Source organism: Oncorhynchus nerka, linkage group LG15, assembly GCF_034236695.1.
Source record: "Oncorhynchus nerka isolate Pitt River linkage group LG15, Oner_Uvic_2.0, whole genome shotgun sequence".
Taxonomy (NCBI): Eukaryota; Metazoa; Chordata; class Actinopteri; order Salmoniformes; family Salmonidae; genus Oncorhynchus; species Oncorhynchus nerka.
The window spans coordinates 58,446,939-58,470,461 of record NC_088410.1 but is presented as its reverse complement, the minus strand read 5'-3'; the positions used below and the strand labels follow the sequence as shown (position 1 = coordinate 58,470,461).

Sequence of the window (23,523 nt, the reverse complement as noted above, 5' to 3'; positions counted from 1 at the left end):
AGTATTCTGCCTAGCCTTAACTGGTTTTAACAAGGCAGACCTGTTAATTGAAATACATTCCAGGTGACTACCTCATGAAGCTGGTTGAGAGAATGCCAAGAGTGTGCAAAGCTATCATCAAGGCAAAGGGTGGCTACTTTGAAGAATCTAAAATATATTTTGATATGTTTAACACTTTTTTGGTTACTACATGATTCCATATGTGTTATTTCATAGTTGTGATGTCTTCACTATTATTCTACAATGTAGAAAATAGTAAAATCAAGAAAAACCCTTGAATGAGTAGGTGTAGAAAAGGCCCATGGAGTTGGTGGAATACTCCTTTAATTCATTGCCATTTACTCAGCTGGGCCAGGGGCGCTTTAATTAGGTCAGGTGGAAATGTCCGACAGATCTCAACTCCATAAAAGGAGGAAATTGCCATCGCCTGATCTCGCTGCTTTCTCTTAACTCCATCTCATTCAGAAGTTCTGTGCGTCCATGAATCCACGTAAGTCCACCGACTCTGTTACCTTTCATGTTACCTTTCTGAATTATCTGTGGCGATCGGGAGAGTGGGCCATTCAGTTATTGTTTATAGTTATCACCGCGGAGCGCGGCTTGGAGCGCAGCTTCAAACATATTATGTAATGTGAATTGTCAATGACCACATTCACTGTTTGTATTCTCATGATTTATGATAAATAGTTGTGAGCCTAAATGACTCGCGGATGATTACTATTGACTTCTTAATGAACTGGACTGTTGAATTCCCTAATTTATGTTAATAATGAATGATATGATTTGATCTTTGATTATGAATTTGATTGTATACATGTTATTTGTTTCCTTTGTGATGCAGCACAGACTACCCAGTAAATATACCACTTTATGGTTAAAGGAATTCCTGCCTCAGTCTCATACATTCCTCTGTCACCTGACACGTGACCACCTGTTCACCTTCACTGTCAGTCATCCTACCTGTCCAGCTACCCACACAGATTCCACTAATCTTTCAGTAGGTGTCTAAACTTTTGACTGGTACTGTATGTATATGATGGTATGTATGTACATTATGGACAGTATATGAATAGAAAAGGTTTGTACAGCAGTAGTTATATTGTCACGTTCGGACCTTTATTTCCTTTGTTTTGTCTTTATTTAGTATGGTCAGTGCGTGAGTTGGGGTGGGCAGTCTATGTTTGTTTTTCTATGTTTGGTTTCTGTTTCGTTAGTTGTCTTTAATTGAGAATCATACTTAGGTAGCCTGGGCTTCACTGTTGGTTTGTGGGTGTTTGTTTCTGTGTGAGTGTTTGTCGCCACACGCTACTGTTTCGGTTTTTGTAGATTTATCGTTTATTGTTTTTTGTTTGAGTGTTCATTTGTCTTTATTAAAAACATTATGGACACTTACCACACTGCGCATTGGTCCTCCGATCCTCCTCGCTTCTCAGAGGAGGAGGAATACCGTTACATATATAGGATGAGCCTTGACTAGAATACAGTATATACATATGAAGTGGGTAAAACAGTATGTAAGCATTATTAAAGTGACCAGTGTTTAACTACCATTTACATAGGGCAGCAGTCTCTAAGGCGCAGGGTTGAGTACCGGGTGATAGATGGCTAGTAACAGTAACTCAAGTTCAGGTAGGGTACTGGGTGGAGGCTGGCTAGTGGTGCCTATTTAACAGTCTGATGACCTGGAGATAGGAGCTATTTTTCAGTCTCTCGGTCCCAGCTTTGATACAACTGTACTGTCTCCACCTTCTAGATAGTAGCGCGGTGAACAAGCCATGGCTTGGGTGGCTAAGACTGTGTGTGGATGGACCATTTCAGGTTGTCAGTGATGTGCATGCCAATGAACTTGAAGCTTTCACCCGCTCCACTGCGGCCCCATCGATGTGAATGGGGGTGTGCTCTTTCGGCTGTCTCCTGAAGATATGGTCTGTACAAACCTCTCCCCCAGCCTGTCGATAGATGGATGATACGGTGCAGACCTGATGTCTGCACCACCCCCCAACACACACACACATACACACACAAATCTCTCTCATGGTGTAGTGCACATTGTTTAAGATGCCGGAGAGCAATACAAATTTAAATGATATCTTTTCTCAAAGTCTGTACTGACAGATAGGCCTATTGAATATCATTACAGAATATGCATAAAATTGCACCGTCTGCCTATTGTCTGAAGAACATTTTCTATTTTTAATATGCTCAAATATCAAGTTAGGCATACCTCATTTTAAAATAGGCTGTGGCATCATCACTGTCAACCGTGAATGTTAATTCTTCATGTTTTGCCAGTGAAATATCCAAACTGCATCTGCATGCCTATCATTTAATCTCAATCAGATTCATGGGAATATGCATTTAGATTTTATTGAATTACTGTTTACTGTTAGCAAATAAATTAGAGCAGATGGTGTTAACAAACTATATAACCTTCCTGTATTTTGTTTCAATCAAAGCACATTCTGCCTAGTCGCTCGCGCAATTGAGTTTTGGCCGCATGGGACTATTCAGCTATTCAAAGTTTGGTGATGCAGAAACAGGAGACCTCATGTGTGGCTGTTTTATGAACATCTGGGAATATTTGACCAAGAGAACATTTCTGGTTTGTCTCAGGGATTGTAAAACAGTTAGGATGGAATTGAGTGCAGAAGCAGCAAATATGTTGAATGAGCAATGAGCATGGACAGCCTCACGAGGTTGACAAAATCACTTTATGTCTTTCAGTCTGATATGGTTATTTACTTACTTTTATAGCTCGTCATCAGAAGCATACTTTTTGTATGTAGTTTGAAGGCCTAACTGTCCTCTCCAAGTTTAGCAGGAATTTAGGCCCGAAAGGATTTGAGAAACATTGGTTGACGATAGGCCTATGACATTGGCTTATTGTGCAGAATATCAGATCTCAACAACGATTAGAGTAGTGTTTAACAACACCATCAGGCTCAGGCTAACACACCCTCATGATATATATATTTGCGTAAGGGCAACGTGACTGCAAGAGACAGGTTGGAATGTCTGACTGAAACATATGACAAATCAACCTTTTTTTCTGTTTGAATTTGTTGATAAAATTGCGGGACATGATGTTTTTGGTTGCGCGGCGCGGGGAAAAGGTCTAAAATGCGTGACTGTCCCGCACAATCTGGGATATGTGGTCACCCTACCTGTAGGAACGTAGCAATTTCTTGAGACACTAGCTTGTGGTCCAGTGTCACTAATAAGTTGGAGTTGCGATCCGAACCAAATAAATACTTGCAGCAAGTGACAGAATCCCAGTATGCGGTCCAAAGATGCTTGTCAGTGGACGATGATCTGTTTTAAGGGTGAACTTCCTCTCATACATATACTGGTGAAACGTACATACTCCACAAACAATTCCTAGGGTTTCTTGCTGTATCTGTAGTTACTTTCTGCTTTGTTCAATGTCCTCAATGCGAAAGTGATTGGCTTCTCTTAACCGGAAGCCATGAAATGGGACATGACTGCTCCCACACCATAGGAACTACAGTAGCATCACAATGCAGTTGGCCTTGACCTTGGACGGAGCCTTGTGTAGGCCCGTAGCGTTGATGACGTGTCCGAGGTATTCAACCATTGATTGGAAAAAAAAGCACATTTATCGATATAAACTCGCAGTCTGTAGTCCTTCAATCTCTGTTAGGTTGCATCCAAGTTCAAGAGATGCTCCTCTTCATCCTTTCCAGTAATGAGGATGTCATCCAAGTAGCATTGTACATCTGGCAATCACTAAAGATCTGGTTCATCGCCCTCCGGACATAGAGCTGACACACTTGTAATTCCAAAAGGTAGACAACAGTCCCTAGAAGAGCCCCTTGTGTGTAAAGACAGTCAGCAGCTCCTTTGACTTTTCATCCACGTTTTCATCCACTCTGCAAGTAGACTTGGCAGAGAACAATCTTGTGCAAAGGTCGTCGATGTGTGGTTGCAGATACTGCTCCCACGGAAAAAACACAGGGTTAACTGTGACTTTAAAGCCTTCACATATCCTGATTCCACCATCCTTCTTAAGGACTGGTACCATTCCCTCACTGGTACCATTCATTCACTGTGACTGGCTCCAGTAATTTGTTCTTGACTAAAGCATCCAAGTTAGTCTCAACTTTTGGTCTGATAGCACAAGGTACAGGTTGTGCATTCAGAAACGTTGGTTTGCTGTCTGCTATGCTTATGATGTGTACTGGTTGAAGTGGAAGGTGTTTCAGTGTCTTTTTGTAGACTGTGTCTGACACAAGAGACACAGCTGCCCCTGTGTCAATCTCCATATGCATGGGCTGCCCCTCGAGCAAGGGAGACACATAGTAGCTGTGCGGCCCCCCCCAGCAACAGTCAGTATATTCGGTGTGACTTTCTCATCTGATGAGTCACTCACCTCAGTGTTCTCCTGCTCACCAGTGTGAACACAATAAAATGAGGGGTTCAACAAGAGTTGTTTTGAAGATCCTCAAAGTTCTTCGAAGAACCTTAGAGTTCTTGGCACTGGAAATGGCCCCCAAAAGGTTCTTCAAAGAAACCCATAGGAGGTGGGGTTCATCGAGGAACCTCCTTTGTTGGTGGGGATTCTCAGGAACCTGCCCAACTGAAACAATTCGATTTGAAAGGACAGCACGTGCTGGCACTTAGCTTGTACATTTTTCAATGATCTTTTCATATTTGTGCAAATCTTTCTAAAACAGAAGATGTACACATTTCAATGGATATCAATCCTAAAATAAGTAAGAATATGTACGCTATAAGAATATGTTGAAGGCTAGCTGGATTGGGTGCAGATGACTGAATTGCTCTTTTTTTTTGTCTGTGTCTGCAGGTATACAGACAGAGGCATACTGTACAAAGGTATGTAAATTAGTATTGGTCTGTTATGCAGATCACATTTACCATCCTCCTTCCTTACCACCTCAATTAATATCCCATAGGCCTCTCTCTACATTATGGACAAGGTATGTGTATGAAAACCTTTATCAAAACAGTTTTTTTCATTCACATTCACCACAAAAACCAAGGTATGAATACATGTTTTTTTAATCATCTGTATAACTACCATGTTTTCAATTCAGACTTCACCCTCCCTACACCTCTGGTGAATATAACAGGAACCTGTTTGAGCACACAGCAAGGTAATTGGACTTGGGGCTCTGCTGGTAGTTTACATCATATATGTTTTATTCTGCTTTGCCACTAAAATCATAATAAACACTGAGAACAAAAATGTAGTATTATTTTTATGCGTATTATTAATAATAATAATAATAGGGAAGGGGTGAAGTTCAAAAATGTACCCAAAAAGGTTCTTCAAAATGTTATTCAATGACCCAAACAAGGGCACTGCGTTCGTCCACCTCTGGCCTGCTCGCCTCCCTACCACTGAGGAAGTACAGTTCCCGCTCAGCCCAGTCAAAACTGTTCGCTGCTCTGTCCCCCCAATGGTGGAACAAACTCCCTCACGACGCCAGGACAGCGGAGTCAATCACCACCTTCCGGAGACACCTGAAACCCCACCTCTTTAAGGAATACCTAGGATAGGATAAAGTAATCCTTCTCCCCCTCCCCCCTTAAAAGACCTAGATGCACTATTGTAAAGTGGCTGTTCCACTGGATGTCATAAGGTGAAAGCACCAATTTGTAAGTCGCTCTGGATAAGAGCGTCTGCTAAATGACTTAAATGTAAAATGTAAATGTAAAAGAACTTATAGGGGTTCCCCCACAGTTTCAATTTGAGGTACCCCTAAAGGATACTCCAGGTACCTTTTCCTTTTAGAGTGTATGTCACTTTTTATTTCTTTGGAAAGTCTCTTTCTTTTAAATCTTTGACGTTTTCTCTGAGCTCATTTTTTCCTGCCTTTTTTTGTCCTTAAACCAGCCTGATGTCCCGCTTTGCCACAGTGGAAGCATGTGCCTTGATTTCCCTGTCTCTGATTTTCAGTCGCAACTTTTCCTGATTAATTCCACTGCTGAGCATCTTTAGCTGCCATACTGACTTCAATGGCCCTTGCTAAGGTTAGATTACTCTCATTCAATAGTCTCTTTTGTGTAGCTTTACTCCATAGCTTACATACAAGTCCGTCTCTAATGGTGTCGATAAAACTCAGTGCTCTGATATTTTTTTAACCTTTCACTGCAGTGGGGTAAGTCAGGGTCACAGTGTTTCTGTGTAGTCTTAAACAAACTACTTTGAAACAAAAGTATACACCTCGCACACGATTATGGGCTTAAAAAAAGAAGACAGCTGTACCATGTCAGATATAAAATCAAATCAAATGTATTTATATAGCCCTTCTTACATCAGCTGATAAATCTAAGTGCTGTACCGAGTTGAAATGTATTACATTTGAGTTTGCATCCCAATATTACACTTTATATACTGTACCTCACAGAAGACTGAAATATAACCAAACCGTTTGAAATAATGTTTATTATTTATGAAATTATGAAAAATATTAATAACATTCCACCCATGAGGCCACTAGTTCCTGCAGGAAAAGGCTACTACAGCAGCAAACATTGTCACTGATTCTCCCTCTACCTGATTTCTTCTATGAAAACTAAACCTTTCGGCGGTAACTAGTGGTTTTGGTGAAAAGTGTCCTTTCAGTATTTCCACAATATCCCCATATATTTAATTAACTGGCCTGTCTGGCTGTAGCCGGCTGTGTAGTAAATTAAATGTCTTTGGCACCATAAAACAAAAACATGTAGGCACAATTTTGTCCACATGAATGTAATTTGTAATAAAAAAATATTCAAACGTTTCTGTATATGAGCTCCACTGCTCAAAACTTTCATCAAACTGTTTCCAACAAATCCAGACAGTTTCTCAGTAGGCTCCTGATTGTCACTTACTGTCACTCACTTAATATTCTCCTCAGCCAAGTGATCTTCACTTTACTCACTGACATTTCATTCTCAAGTTTGCTAATTCCAAAGTTCTGCTTCACAGTTGAATACATTTCCTTTCCTTTACTCACTGTCAGTAGCTATTTTAGCATGTAAATCTTGGTGGGGCAACGTCCCCCCCACACACACACACACACACACACACACATTTTTTTTGATGCATGCCAGCAAAGACATTACACAACACTAAACAATACATTAATTGTTTAGTTTTGCACGATAATGGCGACAAACGTCCCATGTCGTTCTACGAAGTTTACCCTCGCTCTTTTGTTTGGGTACATCCCCAGATTTTGTATATGTGTTTGTATTGGGTGTACTAAAAATCCAGATGATGTATCCCTGCTCCTGTCTCCAAATCCTTTACACCAGCGTGACAACGGCCTATTTTTAATGGAATATCTACATAGGCGTCCAGCGGCCCATTATCAGCAACCATAACTCCTGTGTTCCAATGGTATGTTGTGTTAGCTAATCCAAGTTAATCATTTTAAAAGGCTAATTGATCGTTAGAAAACACTTTGCAATTATGTTAGCACAGCTGAAAACTGTTGATCTGATTAAAGAAGCAATAAAACTGGCCTTCTTTAGACTAGTTAAGTATCTGGAGCATGAGCATTTTTGGGTTCGAAATGGCCAGAAACAAAGAACTTTCTTCTGAAACTCGTCAGTCTATTCTTGTTCTGAGAAATGAAGGCTATTCCATGCGAGAAATTGCCAAGAAACTGAAGATCTCATGCAATGCTGTGTACTACTCCCTTCACTGAACAGAGCAAACTGGCTGTAATCAGAATAGAAAGAGGAGTGGGAGGCCCTGGTGCACAACTGAGCAAGAGGACAAGTACATCAGAGTGTCTAGCTTGAGAAACAGACTCCTCACAAGTCCTCAACTGGCAGCTTCATTAAATAGTACCCACAAAACACCAGTCTCAACATCAACAGTGAAGATGCAATTCTGGGATGCTGGCCTTCTAGGCAGAGTTGCAAAGAAAAAGCCATATCTCAGACTGGCCAATAAAAAAAAACATTAAGATGGACAAAAGAACACAGGCACTGGAACTCTGCCTAGAAAGCCAGTATCCCGGAGTCGCCTCTTCACTGTTGACGTTGAGACTGGTGTTTTGCGGGTACTATTTAATGAAGCTGCCAGTAGAGGACTTGTGAGGCGTGGCTGAGTTAACCAACAAGGCTCGTAATTTAATAATTGTATTCATATTTACAGATGACATACAAGCTTGTTATTAAGGCACAGGAAAGTTCACATGTTCGAGAAGGCATATTATTATGTTCAAACGGTTCTCCTGTGAAGTCGTGACTTGCAACATACGCTTAGTTTCCTGAATCGGGTTACATATTCGTCCCTTTTTAATCACATAGTTTTTTTCCCCCTCTGATCCTTGTTTTTAGAATTATTCATGTAAAATATTACATTATTATACAGTACCAGTCAAAAGTTTGGACACACCTACTCATTCCAAGGTTTTTCTTTATTATTACTATTTTCTACATTCCTCAAAGTAGCCACCCTTTGCCTTGATGACAACTTTGCACGCTCTTGGCAATCTCTCAACCAGCTTCATGAGGTAGTCACCTGGAATGCATTTAAATGAACAGGTCTGCCTTGTTAAAAGTTCATTTGTTGAATTTCTTTCCTTCTTAATGTGTTTGAGCCAATCAGTTGTGTTGTGACAAGGTAGGGGTGGTATACAGAAGATGGCCCTATTTGGTAAAAGACCAAGTCCATTTTATGGCAAGAACAGCTCAAATAAGCAAAGATAAATGACAATCCATCATTACTTAAAGACCTTTTTTATTTATTTTAATTGCACCTTTATTTAACCAGGTAGGCAAGTTGAGAACAAGTTCTCATTTACAATTGCGACCTGGCCAAGATAAAGCAAAGCAGTTCGACAAATACAACGACACAGAGTTACACATGGAGTAAAACAAACATACAGTCAATAATACAGTATAAACAAGTCTATATACGATGTGAGCAAATGAGGTGAGATAAGGGAGGTAAAGGCAAAAAAGGCCATGGTGGCAAAGTAAATACAATATAGCAAGTAAAACACTGGAATGGTAGATTTGCAATGGAAGAACGTGCAAAGTAGAAATAAAAATAATGGGGTGCAAAGGAGCAAAATAAATAAATTAATTAAATACAGTAGGGAAAGAGGTAGTTGTTTGGGCTAAATTATAGGTGGGCTATGTACAGGTGCAGTAATCTGTGAGCTGCTCTGACAGTTGGTGCTTAAAGCTAGTGAGGGAGATAAGTGTTTCCAGTTTCAGAGATGTTTGTAGTTCGTTCCAGTCATTGACAGCAGAGAACTGGAAGGAGAGGCGGCCAAAGAAAGAATTGGTTTTGGGGGTGACTAGAGAGATATACCTGCTGGAGCGTGTGCTACAGGTGGGAGATGCTATGGTGACCAGCGAGCTGAGATAAGGGGGGACTTTTCCTAGCAGGGTCTTGTAGATGACATGGAGCCAGTGGGTTTGGCGACGAGTATGAAGCGAGGGCCAGCCAACGAGAGCGTACAGGTCGCAATGGTGGGTAGTATATGTGGCTTTGGTGACAAAACGGATTGCACTGTGATAGACTGCATCCAATTTGTTGAGTAGGGTATTGGAGGCTATTTTGTAAATGACATCGCCAAAGTCGAGGATTGGTAGGATGGTCAGTTTTACAAGGGTATGTTTGGCAGCATGAGTGAAGGATGCCTTGTTGCGAAATAAGAAGCCAATTCTAGATTTAACTTTGGATTGGAGATGTTTGATATGGGTCTGGAAGGAGAGTTTACAGTCTAACCAGACACCTAAGTATTTGTAGTTGTCCACGTATTCTAAGTCAGTGCCGTCCAGAGTAGTGATGTTGGACAGGCGGGTAGGTGCAGGTAGCGATCAGTTGAAGAGCATGCATTTAGTTTTACTTGTATTTAAGAGCAATTGGAGGCCACGGAAGGAGAGTTGTATGGCATTGAAGCTTGCCTGGAGGGTTGTTAACACAGTGTCCAAAGAAGGGCCAGAAGTATACAGAATGGTGTCGTCTGCGTAGAGGTGGATCAGAGACTCACCAGCAGCAAGAGGGACCTCATTGATGTATACAGAGAAGAGAGTCGGTCCAAGAATTGAACCCTGTGGCACCCCCATAGACTGCCAGAGGTCCGGACAGCAGACCCTCCGATTTGACACACTGAACTCTATCAGAGAAGTAGTTGGTGAACCAGGCGAGGCAATCATTTGAGAAACCAAGGCTGTCGAGTCTGCCGATGAGGATGTGGTGATTGACAGAGTCGAAAGCCTTGGCCAGATCAATGAATACGGCTGCACAGTAATGTTTCTTATCGATGGCGGTTAAGATATCGTTTAGGACCTTGAGCGTGGCTGAGGTGCACCCATGACCAGCTCTGAAACCAGATTGCATAGCAGAGAAGGTATTGTGAGATTCGAAATGGTCGGTAATCTGTTTGTTGACTTGGCTTTCGAAGACCTTAGAAAGGCATGGTAGGATAGATATAGGTCTGTAGCAGTTTGGGTCAAGAGTGTCCCCCCCTTTGAAGAGGTGGATGACCACAGCTGCTTTCCAATCTTTGGGAATCTCAGATGACACGAATGAGAGGTTGAACAGGCTAGTAATAGGGGTGGCAACAATTTCGGCAGATAATTTTAGAAAGAAAGGGTCCAGATTGTCTAGCCCGGCTGATTTGTAGGGGTCCAGATTTTGCAGCTCTTTCAGAACATCAGCTGAACGGATTTGGGAGAAGGAGAAATGGGGAAGGCTTGGGCGAGTTGCTGTGGGGGGTGCAGTGCTGTTGACCGGGGTAGGAGTAGCCAGGTGGAAAGCATGGCCAGCTGTAGAAAAATGCTTATTGAAATTCTCAATTATGGTGGATTTATCAGTGGTGACAGTGTTTCCTATCTTCAGTGCAGTGGGCAGCTGGGAGGAGGTGTTCTTATTCTCCATGGACTTTACAGTGTCCCAGAACTTTTTTTGTGTTCGTGTTGCAGGAAGCAAATTTCTGCTTGAAAAAGCTAGCCTTGGCTTTTCTAACTCCCTGTGTATAATGGTTTCTAGCTTCCCTGAACAGCTGCATATCACGGGGGCTGTTCGATGCTAATGCAGAACGCCATAGGATGTTTTTGTGTTGGTTAAGGGCAGTCAGGTCTGGGGAGAACCAAGGGCTATATCTGTTCCTGGTTCAAAATTTCTTGTTTATTTAAGATGGTTAGGAAGGCATTTAAAAAAAATATCCAGGCATCCACTACTGACGGGATGAGATCAATATCCTTCCAGGATACCCCGGCCAGGTCGATTAGAAAGGCCTGCTCGCTGAAGTGTTTCAGGGAGCGTTTTACAGTGATGAGTGGAGGTCGTTTGACCGCTGACCCATTACGGATGCAGGCAATGAGGCAGTGATCGCTGAGATCTTGGTTGAAGACAGCAGAGGTGTATTTAGAGGGCAAGTTGGTTAGGATGATATCTATGAGGGTGCCCGTGTTTAAGGCTTTGGGGAGGTACCTGGTAGGTTCATTGATAATTTGTGTGAGATTGAGGGCATCAAGTTTAGATTGTAGGATGGCTGGGGTGTTAAGCATGTTCCAGTTTAGGTCGCCTAGCAGCACGAGCTCTGAAGATAGATGGGGGGCAATCAGTTCACATATGGTGTCCAGAGCACAGCTGGGGGCAGAGGGTGGTCTATAGCAGGCGGCAACGGTGAGAGACTTGTTTTTAGAGAGGTGGATTTTTAAAAGTAGAAGTTCAAATTGTTTGGGTACAGACCTGGATAGTAGGACAGAGCCTGCAGAGTTATCTTTGCAGTAGATTGCAACACCGCCCCATTTGGCAGTTCTATCTTGTCTGAAAATGTTGTAGTTTGGAATTACAATTTCAGAATTTTTGGTGGTCTTCCTAAGCCAGGATTCAGACACAGCTAGAACATCCGGGTTGGCAGAGTGTGCTAAAGCAGTGAATAGAACACACTTAGGGAGGAGGCTTCTAATGTTAACATGCATGAAACCAAGGCTATTACGGTTACAGAAGTCGTCAAAAGAGTGCCTGGGGAATAGGAGTGGAGCTAGGCACTGCAGGGCCTGGATTCACCTCTACATCGCCAGAGGAACAGAGGAGGAGTAGAATAAGGGTGCGGCTAAAAGAAATAAGAATTGGTCGTTTAGAACGTCTGGAACAGAGAGTAAAAGGAGGTTTCTGGGGGCGATAAAATAGCATCAAGGTATAATGTACAGACAAAGGTATGGTAGGATGTGAATACAGTGGAGGTAAACCTAGGTATTGAGTGATGAAGAGAGAGATATTGTCTCTAGAAACATAATTGAAACCAGGAGATGTCATTGCATGTGTGGGTGGTGGAACTAATAGGTTGGATAAGGTATAGTGAGCAGGACTAGAGGCTCTACAGTGAAATAAGCCAATAAACACTAACCAGAACAGCAATGGACAAGGCATATTGACATTAAGGAGAGGCATGCTTAGTCGAGTGATCAAAAGGGTCCGGTGAGTGGAGAGGTTGGTAGCAAGCTAGCATAGGATGGAGGTCTGTTATTAGCCACCTCTTGCATTCCGTCAGTAGACTAGTGGGGTTCCGTGTGGTAGAGGGGATTAATCCAAATCACACAACAACAAAAATAAAAACAATAGATATAGTTATAGAGGCCCAAGAAGAATAATAATAATAATAATAATAAAAAGAAATAAATAAATTGTCAGATTGTCTATTCAGATAGCAGCCGATAAAGACAGCTAACGGTTAGCAGGCCGCAGATGGACATTCAGGTAACGTCGCGACGGAGGAGCCAGCCGGATAACTCCTTCTGGTAGATAACGTCGGCAGTCCAGTTGTGAAGGCCCGGTGGGGCTCCGCATAGGCAGTAAAACGGGTCCGGATAGGTGATTGTAGCCCAGGAGTGATTGATGGAACTCTTCAGCTGGCTAGCTCCGGAATAATTGATGTTTGCTCCGGAATCGACGAAAGCCGATAGTCACACGGATAGCAGCTAGCTAGCTGTGAGATCCAGGTATGAATGTCCAGAGTTAGCGGTTGAAATCCAGGGACATGGAGAGAAAAATTGGTCCGGTATGTTCCGTTCCGAGCCGCGCTGCGCTGCGCCGTACAAAACTGGCGATAGATTTTCGAGCTAAAGGATAGCTGATGACCACAAACCGTGGTTAGCTGAATACTAACGATTTGCCAGTAAAAAAGCTAACTAGCTTCTGAACTAGCTTCTGAACTAGCTTCTGGGTTAGCTTCTGGCTAGCTTCTTGGAGTTTCTGGCTAGCTTCTAGCTAGCTTCTTGGAGTTTCTGGCTAGCTTCTTGGAGGATTACAGATTTGAGGTAAATAATACTTTTTTATAAATATAAATTGGTGAGGCAGGTTGCAGGAGAGTGTTTTGAAGATGAGTTAATTTAAAAAATGTATGTGAAAAAAGTTGTAAATATATATATATATATATATACGGGACACGACAAGACGAGGACAAAAGATGTCTGAACTGCTATGCCATCTTGGATAAATAGCTTAAGGGTAGTCAATATGGAACATTTCAAGAACTTTGAAAGTTTCTTCAAGTGCAGGTACAAAAACCATCAAGCGCTATGATGAAACTGGCTCTCATGAGGACCGCCACAGGAAAGGAAGACCCGGAGTTACCTCTGCTGAAGAGGATAAGTTCATTAGAGTTATCAGCCTCAGAAATTGCAGCCCAAATAAATGCTTCACTGAGTTCAAGTAACAGACAAATCTCAGCATCAACTGTTCAGAGGAGACTGCCAGAATCAAGGCTTCATGGTCGCATTACTGCAAATAAACCACTACTGAAGGACACCAATAAGAAGAAGAGACTTGCTTGGGTCAAGAAACATGAACAATGGACATTAGACCGGTGGAAATCTGTCCTTTGGTCTGATGAGTCCAACTCTGAGATTTTTGGTTCCAACCGCTTTGTCTTTGTGAGATGCAGAGTAGGTGAACGGATTATCTCCCCATGCGTGGTTTCCGCCATGAAGCATGGAGGAGGAGGTGTGATGGTATGGGGGTGCTTTGTTGGTGACACTGTCTGTGATTTATTTAGATTTCAAGGCAAACTTAACCAGCATGGCTACCACAGTATTCTACAGCAATACCCCATCCCATCTGGTTTGAGCTTAGTGGGACTATCATTTGTTTTTCAACAGGACAATGGCCCAACAGGCTGTGTAAGGACTATTTGACCAAGAAGGAGAGTGATGGTGCTGCATCAGATAATCCAACCTCAACCCAATTGAGATGGTTTGGGATGAGTTGGACCGCAGAGTGAAGAAAAAGCAGCCACCAAGTGCTCAGCCAATGTGGGAACTCCTTCAACACTGTTGGAAAATAATTCCAGGAGAAGGTGGTTGAGAGAATGCCAATAGTGTGCAAATCTGTCATCAAGGGTGGCTACTTTGAAGCATCTAAAATCTTAAATATATTTGTTTAACACTTTTTTGGTTATTACATGATTCCATATGTGTTATTTCATAGTTTTGATGTCTTCACTATTATTATGCATTGAATAAAATAGTCAAAATAAAGAAAAACCCTTGAATGAGTAAGTATGTTCAAACTTTTGACTGGTACTGTATGTTAAAATGGCTTTCCATAGGGTTGGGGCTTTCTGTTTCAGATAATAGACTTCATGCCTGTCAAAATTGTTCCTGGATGAGCAGAGAGTGCATACTCTATCAGTTCCTCCTCACATGTCTCTGTAGGTCCTAGATTGAGGCTTATCTCTCTGACTGTATTGTTGCCTTGCCACCCCCATTCATTACATTTTTACAGCAGGAGGAGATAGCAGAGGATATTCTAGGCAGGGCACCCCATCGTCAATGCCAGTTTGAACATCCTCATCCCAACATAGGGCATAAAAATTTGACTTAGCACTAGCGAGGCTAGCTGGTTGAGTCTGATAAGGCTGTGTGGAGAGATCAGGACCAGCACAGACACAAATTGCCATTGAGGTTTTCAAAGCATTCATAAAAGTAATCTGGGAATTTTTACTGGGTAAACAATTTGTGACATCGTAAGAGCCGACTGGTGCAGGCTTCCACACATCTGCCTAGACAATAGTCAGATAGACTGTTGTTATTACTAATTTGACGACATGATGATAATGGCAAAGCTGTTTCCTACTAAATATTTGCCTACGTTAGCATCGTATTTCCAAGCAACTATTTGGGTAATTTAGACGAAACAGTCATTAGCCCCCAGTCTTCTTTTGAGCATCAACATGGCTGCAGCATCTGTAGAACGTTGATAGCAACGACGCGACCGAGTGATGGAGATGGAACCCATACAGTGTGTACAGATAGCAAATGCAATGGGAGACGGAGGCGAAAGGCGAGCCTGACCTGTGCGCATCACACTCAAGTCAAATCTCCCCTGTGTGCTCTTGAATTAATTATGACATGTCAATATTACTGTGTAGCGATGTGTTTAATATATAGGGGTCATGAAAGTTGCTCTTCGCACCTATATATCACGTGACCTCACAGGACTAGAAAAGCACCCCCTCTCTCAGTTCAATTCAAGGGGCTTTATTGACATGGGAAACAGGTTTACATTGCCAAAGCAAGTGAAATGTATAAACAAAAGTGAAATAACACAAGTTCCAAAATAAGAGACATTTTGACGTTTAGTCACGCAATTTTACATTTCATTTCGTCAATCAGCTCCGTCAATCACTCCTGAGCTCCGTCAATCACTCCTGGGCTGCAGTCACCTATCCGGACCCGTTTTACTGCCTACGCGGAGCCCCACCGGGCCTTCACAACTGGACTGCCGACGTTATCTACCCGAAGGAGATCCGGCTGGCTCCTCCGTCGCGACGTTACCTGAATGCCCATCTGCGGCCTGCTAACCGTTAGCTGTCTTACCGGCTGCTCTCAGAATAGACAATCGGACAATTTATTTATTTGTATTATTATTATGTTTCTTCTTGGGCCTCTATAACTATATCTATTGTTTTTTTTTTTTTTTTGTTGTGTGATTTGGACTAATCCCCTCTACAACACGGAACTCCACTAATCTACTGACGGAACGCAAGAGGTGGCTAACAACAGACCTCCATCCTATGCTAGCTTGCTACCGATGTCCTGGCTAGCTGTCTAAATCGCCGTGACCCCCAAACCAACCTCTCCACTCCCTGGACCCTTTTGATCACTCGACTAAGGATGCCTCTCCTTAATGTCAATATGTCTTGTCCATTGCTGTTCTGGTTAGTGTTTATTGGCTTATTTCACTGTAGAGCCTCTAGTCCTGCTCACTATACCTTATCCAACTTATTAGTTCCACCACCCACACATGCAATGACATCTCCTGGTTTCAATGATGTTTCTAGAGACAATATATCTCTCTTCATCACTCAATACCTAGGTTTACCTCCACTGTATTCACATCCTACCATACCTTTGTCTGTACATTATACCTTGATGCTATTTTATCGCCCCCAGAAACCTCCTTTTACTCTCTGTTCCAGACGACCAATTCTTATTGCTTTTAGCCGTACCCTTATTCTTCTCCTCCTATGTTCCTCTGGCGATGTAGAGGTGAATCCAGGCCCTGCAGTGCCTAGCTCCACTCCTATTCCCCAGGCGCTCTCTTTTGATGACTTCTGTAACCGTAATAGCCTTGGTTTCATGCATGTTAACATTAGAAGCCTCCTCCCTAAGTTTGTTCTTTTCACTGCTTTAGCACACTCTGCCAACCCGGATGTTCTAGCTGTGTCTGAATCCTGGCTTAGGAAGACCACCAAAAATTCAGAAATTTTAATTCCAAACTACAACATTTTCAGACAAGATAGAACTGCCAAAGGGGGCGGTGTTGCAATCTACTGCAAAGATAGCCTGCAGAGTTCTGTCCTACTATCCAGGTCTGTACCCAAACAATTTGAACTTCTACTTTTAAAAATCCACCTCTCTAAAAACAAGTCTCTCACCGTTGCCGCCTGCTATAGACCACCCTCTGCCCCCAGCTGTGCTCTGGACACCATATGTGAACTGATTGCCCCCATCTATCTTCAGAGCTCGTGCTGCTAGGCGACCTAAACTGGAACATGCTTAACACCCCAGCCATCCTACAATCTAAACTTGATGCCCTCAATCTCACACAAATTATCAATGAACCTACCAGGTACCCCCAAAGCCTTAAACACGGGCACCCTCATAGATATCATCCTAACCAACTTCCCTCTAAATACACCTCTGCTGTCTTCAACCAAGATCTCAGCGATCACTGCCTCATTGCCTGCATCCGTAATGGGTCAGCGGTCAAACGACCTCCACTCATCACTGTAAAACGCTCCCTGAAACACTTCAGCGAGCAGGCCTTTCTAATCGACCTGGCCGGGGTGTCCTGGAAGGATATTGATCTCATCCCGTCAGTAGAGGATGCCTGGATATTTTTTTAAAAATGCCTTCCTAACAATCTTAAATAAACATGCCCCATTCAAGAAAATTAGAACCAGGAACAGATATAGCCCTTGGTTCTCCCCAGACCTGACTGCCCTTAACCAACACAAAAACATCCTATGGCGTTCTGCATTAGCATCGAACAGCCCCCGTGATATGCAGCTGTTCAGGGAAGCTAGAAACCGTTATACACAGGCAGTTAGAAAAGCCAAGGCTAGCTTTTTCAAGCAGAAATTTGCTTCCTGCAACACTAACTCAAAAAGTTCTGGGACACTGTAAAGTCCATGGAGAATAAGAACACCTCCTCCCAGCTGCCCACTGCACTGAAGATAGGAAACACTGTCACCACTGATAAATCCACCATAATTGAGAATTTCAATAAGCATTTTTCTACGGCTGGCCATGCTTTCCACCTGGCAACTCCTACCCCGGTCAACAGCACTGCACCCCCAACAGCAACTCGCCCAAGCCTTCCCCATTTCTCCTTCTCCCAAATCCATTCAGCTGAAGTTCTGAAAGAGCTGAAAAATCTGGACCCCTACAAATCAGCCGGGCTAGACAATCTGGACCCTTTCTTTCTAAAATTATCTGCCGAAATTGTTGCCACCCCTATTACTAGCCTGTTCAACCTCTCTTTCGTGTCATCTGAGATTCCCAAAGATTGGAAAGCAGCTGCGGTCATCCCCCTCTTCAAAGGGGGGGACACTCTTGACCCAAACTGTTACAGACCTATATCTATCCTACCATGCCTTTCTAAGGTCTTCGAAAGCCAAGTCAACAAACAGATTACCGACTATTTCGAATCTCACCATACCTTCTCTGCTATGCAATCTGGTTTCAGAGCTGGTCATGGGTGCACCTCAGCCACGCTCAAGGTCCTAAACGATATCTTAACCGCCATCGATAAGAAACATTACTGTGCAGCCGTATTCATTGATCTGGCCAAGGCTTTCGACTCTGTCAACCACCGCATCCTCATCGGCAGACTCGACAGCCTTGGTTTCTCAAATGATTGCCTCGCCTGGTTCACCAACTACTTCTCTGATAGAGTTCAGTGTGTCAAATCGGAGGGTCTGCTGTCCGGACCTCTGGCAGTCTCTATGGGGGTGCCACAGGGTTCAATTCTTGGACCGACTCTCTTCTCTGTATACATCAATGAGGTCGCTCTTGCTGCTGGTGAGTCTCTGATCCACCTCTACGCAGACGACACCATTCTGTATACTTCCGGCCCTTCTTTGGACACTGTGTTAACAACCCTCCAGGCAAGCTTCAATGCCATACAACTCTCCTTCCGTGGCCTCCAATTGCTCTTAAATACAAGTAAAACTAAATGCATGCTCTTCAACCGATCGCTACCCGCACCTACCCGCCTGTCCAACATCACTACTCTGGACGGCTCTGACTTAGAATACGTGGACAACTACAAATACTTAGGTGTCTGGTTAGACTGTAAACTCTCCTTCCAGACCCATATCAAACATCTCCAATCCAAAGTTAAATCTAGAATTGGCTTCCTATTTCGCAACAAAGCATCCTTCACTCATGCTGCCAAACATACCCTTGTAAAATTGACCATCCTACCAATCCTCGACTTTGGCGATGTCATTTACAAAATAGCCTCCAATACCCTACTCAACCAATTGGATGCAGTCTATCACAGTGCAATCCGTTTTGTCACCAAAGCCCCATATACTACCCACCATTGCGACCTGTACGCTCTCGTTGGCTGGCCCTCGCTTCATACTCGTCGCCAAACCCACTGGCTCCATGTCATCTACAAGACCCTGCTAGGTAAAGTCCCCCTTATCTCAGCTCGCTGGTCACCATAGCATCTCCCACCTGTAGCACACGCTCCAGCAGGTATATCTCTCTAGTCACCCCCAAAACCAATTCTTTCTTTGGCCGCCTCTCCTTCCAGTTCTCTGCTGCCAATGACTGGAACGAACTACAAAAATCTCTTAAATTGGAAACACTTATCTCCCTCACTAGCTTTAAGCACCAACTGTCAGAGCATCTTACAGATTACTGCACCTGTACATAGCCCACCTATAATTTAGCCCAAACAACTACCTCTTTCCCAACTGTATTTTATTTATTTATTTATTTTGCTCCTTTGCACCCCATTATTTTTATTTCTACTTTGCACATTCTTCCATTGCAAAACTACCATTCCAGTGTTTTACTTGCTATATTGTATTTACTTTGCCACCATGGCCTTTTTTGCCTTTACCTCCCTTCTCACCTAATTTGCTCACATTGTATATAGACTTGTTTTTTTTTTACTGTATTATTGACTGTATGTTTGTTTTACTCCATGTGTAACTCTGTGTCGTTGTATGTGTCGAACTGCTTTGCTTTATCTTTGCCAGGTCGCAATTGTAAATGAGAACTTGTTCTCAACTTGCCTACCTGGTTAAATAAAGGTGAAATAAAAAAAAATTAAAAAATTTTTTTTTAACAAAGACGTTTGGTGCAGTATTTCTCAACGGACAAAATCTCCATGAAAACGATTTGTCTCTCACTGAATGACAACAAACACTACATTTAAGAATCCCTACTGTTGACCTATCACCAATGAAGGAAGGGGCATAGACTTCGGCTACCGACTTGAGCTTGCCTCTGAAATAAATGTGTGCACGAACAGCCGAAGACCAAAACAAACAAAAACTTCACAAAATATCATCATAATATATGCACAAACTGTTCCGAACGCCTTTAGCCTCCCTTCTCCTTGTCCTCTCTGCCCTGCGCTGGGCTCAGCTATTTCTCAGAAGTTAGGGAAAGTACTTTTTTAGGGAAGTAGTACCTATTCAGTATGAGAATTGGAACAGAAGAGCCCATATACTAAACAGTCTCAGTGTAGCCTGAACTGTACCTTTAAACTCACCTTCTTACAAGAAAAGATGAAGAAACGTTAAAGCACAGCCTCTGCAACTCAAAGAAAAATCCAACAAAAAGAGCAACAAGGGACCCAGCAAGTTCAAGTATCAAAGACTTTGCCCACAGACTGAGTATAACACTCATAATATTCAAATATCTAGAGGTCGCTCGTCTTGTCTTTCAATATATTTCCTACCTTTTAATGATCACTCTCATTATGTCTGTACATTTTGATTAGCGTTATTAAATGTTGATCGCGCAGAGAACGTATTTAACTAATATCTTCAGATGAATCAATGTTTTACTATTATTCAAATTTGTGTCTTATAAGATTTGAAAAGGACTGGTGCTCCATTAATAATTTCATAGTAATAAGTGTACACACTACCTTACAGTAAATACTGCCCAAATTGCTAGCAAGTGCCCCAGTTATCTGTGTAATTCGAGTGAAGTTATTCAACTTTAGTTGGTGAATTTATTTCCGGTGCTTACTTTGAGTTTGTCTGGTGTTTGTTGCCGCATCCTCGAAACTCTGATGGTGCACGTCCGTGACTCCAATCTCTCCTACGAGGCACGCTCGCAGACATGTGTAGGTAGACATGTGTAGGTATACCCGCGGTTGCTCGAGAAGCACGTACCCTCTTTTCCCACGAGTTGTCATTTGATCAATGTATTATTTTGTGTAATGGGATATCTCGTATTTTAAATATATACCGGTTTCATTGAAAATATTGTGATTATATTATTGTGATATTATGATAGTCTGCTTCTAGACATCTTTAGAGTCTTCCGTTTGGTAAAGAAGTGTGGGAGCGTAATTGGAGGAGTTTTATTTTGATACTGGATGCTGGAGCTCTGGGCTATAAAGAGCAGGGGTTGCTGGGATAGCTGTATTTTAGAGTTTGGTGCCATAGCCGGTGCCAGCTCTACTCATATTATTTCATCCTTATATTTTATTTGTTCCTGAAGTTTTGCAGCTTGCTCTAATTAAACCTTGAGTCTTTATATGAAGTCACAAGTCCGTGGATAATCATTCCTTGCCCCAGCCTTGCAGAACATTTGAACCAGTTCATTGTTATATGCACCAGGGTTGGGATCAATTTAATTTGAAATTCCAATTCAATTATTGAATTCACTCATGAAGTGGATAATTTACATTAATTTGAATTTCAACTATATTCAAGTTATGGAATTGATTTGGAATTCGACTGTTTGAATTGGAATTGAATTGAATTGTAAAAACGTTTAAGCTTTGGAATTGAATTGGAATTCAATATTTGTGTACATTTCCCAGTTGATGTAATTAATGCTCTTAGTATAAAAAAATACTGAAATTATTTGTTTTTCTATATTTCCAGTGTAACTAGGCTGTCTGAAAAGTGGCATGATCAGACTGAAAGCCTAAAGGAATTTAATTTGAATTGGAACTTGTTGGTGACAATATTGAATTGATAATATTTCATAACTTTGTTGTTGTTAGAACTTTGGAATGTTTTTGTTTTGACATAATTGTGTATTCTAACCTTTTGGGGGGCTTGTTCATAAATACCTATGATTCTTCTGGAAGCCTTTGGCAGGCCAAACCAAATATTGTCAAGGGCCAAGTTTGGCTGGTGCGGGCTTCACCCTGCCCTAACCCCTCCCCACTCGCTAGCATGCCTTCTCGCATTTGCATATAAATATCAGAGCTAGATTCCATCAGTATCGTGGACAATTCCCATCAACATTTTGCCGACATATGCAGCATTTACCATGAACGCAGTCTCCGCTCTACTCCTGCGATACGGATTGAATCCAGCCCTTAGTCGTTTTGTGAATATGAGAATGTTTACACTTCCTGTGAGATCATAATAACCTAGTGCTGTAGAACTAGTAAAATGTTGAGCACTGTTGCGTGACTTCACTTTGAGGTTAGTGTTTTTCCAAGTCTGACACACTAATAGATCACTGTCGGACTGATTATCAAGTCTACGATCAGCTCTGTCTCCACTCATCTAAATATGTTCTTGTCATTAATCAAACCAACGTGATGAGGTTATCCATAACCCTGTTTGACAGGCAGTGTGTACTCAACAGCTTTCCCACAATATTATAACAACTGTAATCTATGTTTATATCTGTAATGTGTTGAGCATTTCTTGCAAATAGTTTGACTTGGGGAGGAGTATTTACATGTATAATGGATGAAATCATACAGTATCTGAAGTTGTTCTGTGGTCCTTTAATCTAGGGTACTCAGGGTACTGTGATGTGTCAATTTTTCATCACTATGTATGTTAGATACGTATTGAACAAATTGAAATCACATAGTTGAAAGCATTTTCTTTTCCATCTTGAAAATGTTCTTTGATTTGATACCTGGGTCGTGATCTTTAACCTGGAGCAGGAGTGAGAAGGCCTTACATTTGTCAATGGTCAGAGTAAACGTCTTGAAAGGAGTGTCTGCCTAATCTCGAGTTCAGGAGAACTCAGGACCCTACACGTTTTTGAAGGATGATTTCCTCATTTTAATTACACAGCTCTGTAGTGTTGGCGTTCAGACCCTCCCTATGATGCCAGGTGGTATGTGGTGTCCATCCCCCCTCCCCTCCACACTGCTAGAGATTCTACCTCCAAGTTGACACTGCTAGAGATTAGTAATTGATGGAGAGGGAGGTGCAGGAGAGAAAGAGGGCTGAGGCTGCAGAAACATGAGCTTCTGTTTGTGTCAGAAGCATATCTGAGAGAAATTAAATAATAACCCTAATTTATCATCTACATCTCCTCCAGATGCTGACTTGATGCCGGGACATTCCAGGGTCCCAACCGGCACCCTATTCCCTATGTAGTGTACTACTTTTAACCAGGGCCGATAGGGCTCTGGTCAAAAGTAGTACAATATATAGGGAATAGGGTGTGATTTTGGATGCAGATGAGCGTTCCAGAGTTCCAGGCATGGTCAGGATGCCAGTGCCATGCTTCACATATTGACTTCACATACAGCCAGGTAGGACGCAATTAAGTGGTGGAAGTCTGTACTGTAAACACCAGAGGTGTGGACTCGAGTCAGACTTGGACTCGAGTCGAGTCACAAATATGATGACTTGCAACTCGACTTTGACTTTAACACCAATGACTCGTGACTTAACTTGGAATTGAGCCCTTTGACTCAAACTGACTTGATACCCTCCCCAAGCCCAAATATAAAAAATGATGCTATTAAAAAAAGTGTGCAGCGCATCAACTCTTCATTTAACGGATTACAGTTTGAATCGGACAGCAGCCAATCAAATTGTGCCAGCTGAGAAA

The 23,523-nt window shown here is 42.3% G+C and overlaps 1 long non-coding RNA gene across 1 annotated transcript; it reads left to right on the top strand.

Moving 5' to 3' along the window:
• Positions 1-445: 445 nt before the first annotated feature.
• Positions 446-883, top strand: LOC135559919 (uncharacterized). Its single transcript, XR_010458607.1, has 2 exons — positions 446-490; positions 842-883. It is a non-coding gene; the product is annotated as an uncharacterized LOC135559919 (long non-coding RNA).
• The last annotated feature ends 22,640 nt before the right edge of the window (positions 884-23,523 follow it).